The sequence below is a fragment of the Delphinapterus leucas genome, chromosome 10, assembly GCF_059928025.1.
Source record: "Delphinapterus leucas isolate spDelLeu-1000000601 "Yukka" chromosome 10, BTC_Dleu_Yukka2, whole genome shotgun sequence".
Lineage (NCBI taxonomy): Eukaryota > Metazoa > Chordata > Mammalia > Artiodactyla > Monodontidae > Delphinapterus > Delphinapterus leucas.
The window spans coordinates 10061531-10067949 of NC_143138.1; the positions used below are offsets into that span (position 1 = coordinate 10061531).

The 6419-nt window shown below is 41.2% G+C and overlaps 1 long non-coding RNA gene across 1 annotated transcript in view; it reads right to left on the bottom strand.

The window, feature by feature from the left end:
- Nucleotides 1-5451, bottom strand: part of LOC115802052 (uncharacterized) — a 17703-nt gene extending 12252 nt beyond the window's left edge. Inside the window, exon 1 of the long non-coding RNA XR_016394536.1 lies at nucleotides 4724-5451. This is a non-coding gene — a long non-coding RNA (uncharacterized LOC115802052). The remainder of the gene's footprint in view (nucleotides 1-4723) is intronic.
- Nucleotides 5452-6419: the final 968 nt, after the last annotated feature.

Consider the following 6419-nt stretch of genomic DNA (forward strand, 5'->3'; position numbering starts at 1 on the left):
ATTCTACTAAACTAACAGTGGATCACTGAAGAAAAAAAAATCAAACACCCAGAGACAAATCAAAATGTAACACAGCAATCCAAAAATCTATGGGATGCAGCAAAAGCAGTTATAAAAGGGATGTTTATAGTGATACACGTCTACCTCAGGAAACAAAAATCTCAAACAACCTAGCCTTACACATAAAGGAACTAGAAAAAGAACAAACTAAACCCAAAGTTAGTAGAATGAAAAAAATCAAAGATCAGAGCAGAAATAAATGAAATAGAGACTAAAAAACAATAGAAGAGATCAATGAACCTAAGAGCCAATTCTTTGAAAAGATAAAATTGATAAACCTTTAGCCAAACTCATCAAGAAAAAGAGGGCCCAAATCAATAAAATCAGAAATGAAAAAGGAGAAGTTACAACCTATAAACAGAATACAAATGATCGTAAGAGATTACTATGAACAACTATACACCAATAAAGTGAACAATCTAGAAGCAATTGACAAATTCCTAGAAATGTACACTCTCCTAAGAATGAACAAAAAATAAAAAATATGAACAGACCAATTACCAGAAATGAAATTAAGTAATAAAAAACTCCCAATAAACAGAAGTCCAGGACCAGATGGCTTCACAAACACTTAGAGAAGAGTTAACACCTGTCTTTCTCAAACTATACCAAAAAATTGCAGAGGAAGGAATGCTTCTGAACTCATTCTGTTAGGCCAGCATCGCCCTGATTCCAAAGCCAGAAAAGATATCACAAGCAAAAAAAATTACAGGCCAGTATCACTGATGAACCTAGATGCAAAAAAAATCCTCAACAAAGCATATTAGCAAACTGAATTCAATATTGCATTAAAAGGATCATATATCATGATCAAGTGGGAGTTATCCCAGGGATGCAAGGATGGCTCAACATCTGAAAATCAAGATGATACACGTTAACAAACTGAATAAAAATCACATGATCATCTCAACAGATGCATAAAATTCAACATTCATTTATGATTAAAAACTCTCAAAGTGGGTATAGAGGGAACATACCTCAACTTAATAAAGGCCATATATGACAAACCCACAGCTAACATCATACTCAACAGTGAAAAGCTGAAAGCATTTCCTCTAAGATCAAGGATGCCCACTCTAACTACTTTTATTCAACATAGTATTGGAAGTCCTAGCCACAGCAATTAGACAAAAAAAAATAAAAGGAATCCAGATTGGAAAGGAAGTAGTAAAACTGTCATGTTTACAGAAGACATGATACGATTACTTAGAAAATCCTAAAGATGCCACCAAAAAATAACTACAGCTCATCAATGAATTTGGCAAAGCTGCAGGATACAAGATTAATATACAGAAATCTGCTGAATTTCTATACACTAACAACAAACTATCAAAGAGAAATTAAGAAAACAATCCCATTTATCATTGCATCAAAAAGAATAAAATACCTAGTAATAAACTGACCTAAGGAGGTAAAACACCTGTACTTGGAGAACTATAAAACACTGATGAAAGAAACTGAAGACAACCCAAACAGATAGATATATCGCATTCATGGATTGGAAGAACGTTGTTAAAATAATCAAAATACCCAAGGCAATCTACAGATCAAATGCAAATCCTATCAAGATACCAAGGACATTTTTCACAGAACCAGAAAAAATCTAAAATTTGAGTGGAAACATGAGAGACCCTGAATAACCAAAGAAATCTTGAGAAAGAAGAACAGAGCTGGAGGTATCACACTCCCTGATTTCAAGATATACTACAGGGACAAAGTGAGAGAGTGGCATGGACATATATATACACTACCAAATGTAAAATTGATAGCTAGTGGGAAGCAGCCGCATAGCACAGGGAGATCAGCCCAGTGCTTTGTGACCACCTAGAGGGGTGGGATAGGGAGGGTGGGAGATCCAAGAGGGAAGAGATATAGAGATATATGTATATGTATAGCTGATTCACTTTGTTATAAAGCAGAAACTAACACACCATTGTAAAGCAATTATAGTTCAATAAAGATGTTAACAACAGAAAAGATATATTACAAAGCTACAGTAAGCAAAACAGTATGGTACTGGCACAAAAACAGACACAGAACAGAGAGTCCAGAAATAAACCCAAGCACTTATGGTCAATCTACGACAAAGGAGGTAAGAATGTACAGTGGGGAAAAGACAGTCTCTTCAGTAAGTGTTGCTGGGAAAATAGAACAGCTACATGTAAAAGAATGAAATGAGAACATTTTCTCACACTATATACAAAAATAAACTCAAAATGGGTTAAAAACCTAAATGTAAAACCAGAAACCATAAAACTCCTAGAAGAAAACACAGGCAGAACACTCTTTAACATAAATTGTAGCAGTATCTTTTGGATCTGTCTCCTAAGGCAAAGGAAACAAAAGCAAAAATAAACAAATGAGACCTAATTAAACTTAAAAGCTTTTGCACAACAAAGGAAACTACTGACCAAACAAAAGGCAACCTAAGGAAGGAATGGGAGAAAATATTTGCAAATGATATGACCAGTAAGGGGTTAATATCCAAAATATATAAACAGCTCATACAGCTCAATATCAATAAAACAACCTGATTAAAAATGGGCAGAAGACCTGAATAGACATTTTTCTAAATAAGACATACAGATGACTAACAGGCACATGAAAAGATTCTCAGTATCGCTAATCCTCAGAGTAATGCAAGTCAAAAACACAATGAGATATCACCTCACACGTGTCAGAATGACTATCATCAAAAAGATCACAAATAACAAAAGTTGGCAAGCATATAGAGGAAAGGGAACCCTAGAACCGTGTTGGTAGGAATGTAAATTGGTGTAGCCATTGTGGAAAACAGTATGGAGGTTCTTCAAAAACCTAAAAAGAGAATACCATATGATCCATTAGTTCCACTCCTGGGTGTATATATGAAGAAAATGAAAACACTAATTTGAAAAGATACATGCACCCCAATCAATGTTTATAGCAGCATTATTAACAATAGCAAAGATATGGAAGCAACCTAAGTATCCATCAATAGATGAATGGATAAAGATGATATAGTATATATATACAAATGGACTGCTACTCAGCCATAAAAAAGAATGAAATGTTGCCATTTGTAACAACATGGATGGATATGGAGGGTAATATGAAGTAAGACAGAGAAAGTCAAATGCTGTATGTTATGACTTATATGTGGAATCTAAACTTAAAAAGAAAACAAATGAATATAACAAAACAGAAAGAGACTCAGATATAGAGAACTAGTAGTTACCAGTGGGGAGAGGGAAGGGAGGAGGGGCAAGATATAGGGAGGGGATTAAGAGGTACCAAAAGTTAATTAATCTTCAAAAACATGATTCTCTTGACTACAGAAAGAAAACAGTGTCTTTAGATTTTAAACTTCAAGCTTTGCTATCACGTTTAGCAACTATGGTTTATGACTTCCTTACAAAATAAATGTAAAATTTGCAACACTAAGCAAACCTACCAAGAAACAGTTATCCATAGTTCCCCCATTGGATTTTCATATCTGAGTTATCTACCAAGTTTTATCATTTGTACTTTTCACAAAATGTTAATTTCATATGTGCTTACACTTATATTCTACTTTTTCAATTACCTTTCTTATGTGAAGTTTCTTATTCTTAGTCTTTAATTTTTTATCTTATATAATCCACTAAAAACTGATATTCCATAAAAAAAATTTAAAATAAATGTTAGCTCTTATGCTTGACACACGTTTCACAAGCACCTCAAACTCTGTGTGTCCCAGACTATCGTTTTCCTATGTTCAGACCCCACCCCTCTGCCCCAGTCCCATTCTCCTCTAATTTCCTTTTTCAGTGAATGGCATTACCTAGAAGTCACCTCCCTCCTTTCCACTTCCAGCTGATCGTGAACACTTGCCAGTTAGTTCTAGAAGCTCTTCCACTGCTCTAATTAAGGTCCTTATCTGCCTGCATGTTCACACTCATGGTTCTCCATACCTGTGGCTGTAGCCAGTCCAATCCTGCTGCCAGTCCTCTGGCCAAACACAAGCTTCCGCGCACCTGTCTCCAGTCCACCATCCTCGGAACCAGTGTGGCCGGTTCTCCTGCCTAGGGGTCCCGGAGCAGACCCCCATGGTGTGTGTGGCCCGGGAGCCCTGAGAGGGGGCTGGCCACGTGACCATGCTGCGGTGACCCCCTCAGGGACAGCCAGCACTAACTAGGGGCTTCGTGGACTTAAGCTTCCCTGAATAGAGTCCAAGAGAGCCTTCACTTTGATGACCTCAGAACTCTATTGAGGAGTCAGAACACTCATACATACCAAAAAAAAAAAAAAAAAGCCACGGTACGAATGCCTAGTTGTCCCCTGTGGTACCTGACTGTGGCACCCCAGTTTCCAACTGCAGCTGTCTGGGCACTTGATTCCTGTTGCCGCCACCATCTGCAGCTCCCAAATATTAAACACTCACTGTGTACCTGGCACCGCGCTGCACCATTTTCATGCACAATTTTATTTAATCCTCACAATGCCTCACAGCTTCCAAAGCCGAGTGTGTTCAGCTCTAAAGCATTGCTCTTAACCTCCCTGCTAGGCCGATGCATGCGTTGCTTCGCCTCCGTTTTGCTGAGTTCACACTTTCTCAGCTTCCGTCCAGTTATCCCAGTTCCCTGTCTTAGGTGATACCATCACCTTCTGACACCGAGAACCACAGATCAGGAAAGATACCCACCTGCCTCCCAGCCTCCAGGTAGGGAGATGCTGTTTCCTTAACCTAGCTCTTCCTCCCCGCTCCTGTGCACTGCCTGCCTGTGTGCCCGCCAGTGGGGACCTCCCACCACCAGCCTGTCAGCCAATACTTATGACTTCTTGCGAGGGAAATGATGTCGAACGAGGCTCTTGCACAGCGTGGATCCACCTAGCACTGTGGCAGAGACAGGAAGAGAGCAGCATGCCGCTGGGTCCACAGAGGAAGAACACATCTGACACTTAATCAGTCGTGGGTGGGCAGCCAGGCCGTTTCCTAAGTGCTGTTTTTGGTTTTAAAAATAAGTTCTGCTCTTTATGTGCCATCAATCAAAAAATGCTCTCATTTCATAATAGGAAGCCATGATCATCCAATGCATGAGGTTTAACGCGAAGGGGTCTTGTTACATGAACTCATGAATCCGTTTGCAGAGGAAGGAAAAGTAAACCACAAAAGCAAAATTTAACTGATTCTCCTCCCAGGCTGTGACAACCAGCTAAGACACATGCTACTCTGAGCTGGACTTGCACACATCCATTTCTTTTCTCCTCCATAAGAGATTGCAACTTTGCATCTTGTAATTGCAGAGGTTCAGTGTTTCCTACATGGTGAGATCATTGCTGTTTTTTTAAATTTCTTTAATTAAGCACGCACGCACATGCACACACACGAGACAAAATGATGGAAGACAGGACAAAAAAATTCCATCTGTTCCTTAATTACCAGCCTGAAGCAGGATGGTTGTCATTGACACCTTGTCCAGGGCGGGTCTCACAGGGGGGTCCCACGCGAGGCTACATCCTTATGAGGCCTGTGATTTCAGAGTCTCCACCCAGGAGGCGGCAAGCCCGTCTCTTCAGCTACACAAATAAAGATATTTTACACATGAGTTGGGCTTATGTCAAACTCCCCCCACCAGAGAATTAGGGTAAAGGCCTTGGCCCCCGCTCCCCAGCGGGCTGGCCTTGACGTCTGGGTCGCAGGGACGCTGTTCCAAGCCAGCATTAAAATGCTTCCCGTCACCCCCGCCAGCCTCAGCCCCTGCTCCAAACCCTCCCAGCCGGGGCAACACAACAAAAGCCCCTGGTCGCGGTTTAACTGTCCCGGGTTTTCCTCAGTTCTCTCCCACTGACCTGGTTACGACAGCCCCAGAGCGGGCAGGGCACACCCCTGTGCTGTCCCTTCTTTCGTCCTAGAAAGTATGCACGATACCCCGCTCACGTCTAAGCTGACAGAAGCTGCTTGTGAGGAAGGGACCGGGGCTGGGGTGGAGGGACAGTGGCCATGCATCGCATACCCTCCTGTCCCGGTTGCCTTTTATTCCCACGTGCACATAGCCCTTTCCCATTAAAAAATTTAGTTACAACTATTTTTTTAAAAAGGTGGGTAGGGGATTGAAAGTACATACCTGTGCTGGTTGCCTCTGTCATCCCTGAGCAAGGAAACTGCCCCACGTGGACCATGTCCACTCAGACGGACCTTGTTTCAATCATATCAAGAAATCTAGGAAGAGGCTGCAGTAAGGAAATGCAGGCATTTTCAGACCATCTAGCGGCTGGTCAGAAAGATGGAGCCCCACGTGGCCCAGCTGTGAGAGGTCCCCTCGCCAGCTGCCAGCAGTCCTATTTCGGCCTCTGCTCTCCATTCTCTGTGTGCAAGGAGATAAGATGCCTCTTCATAG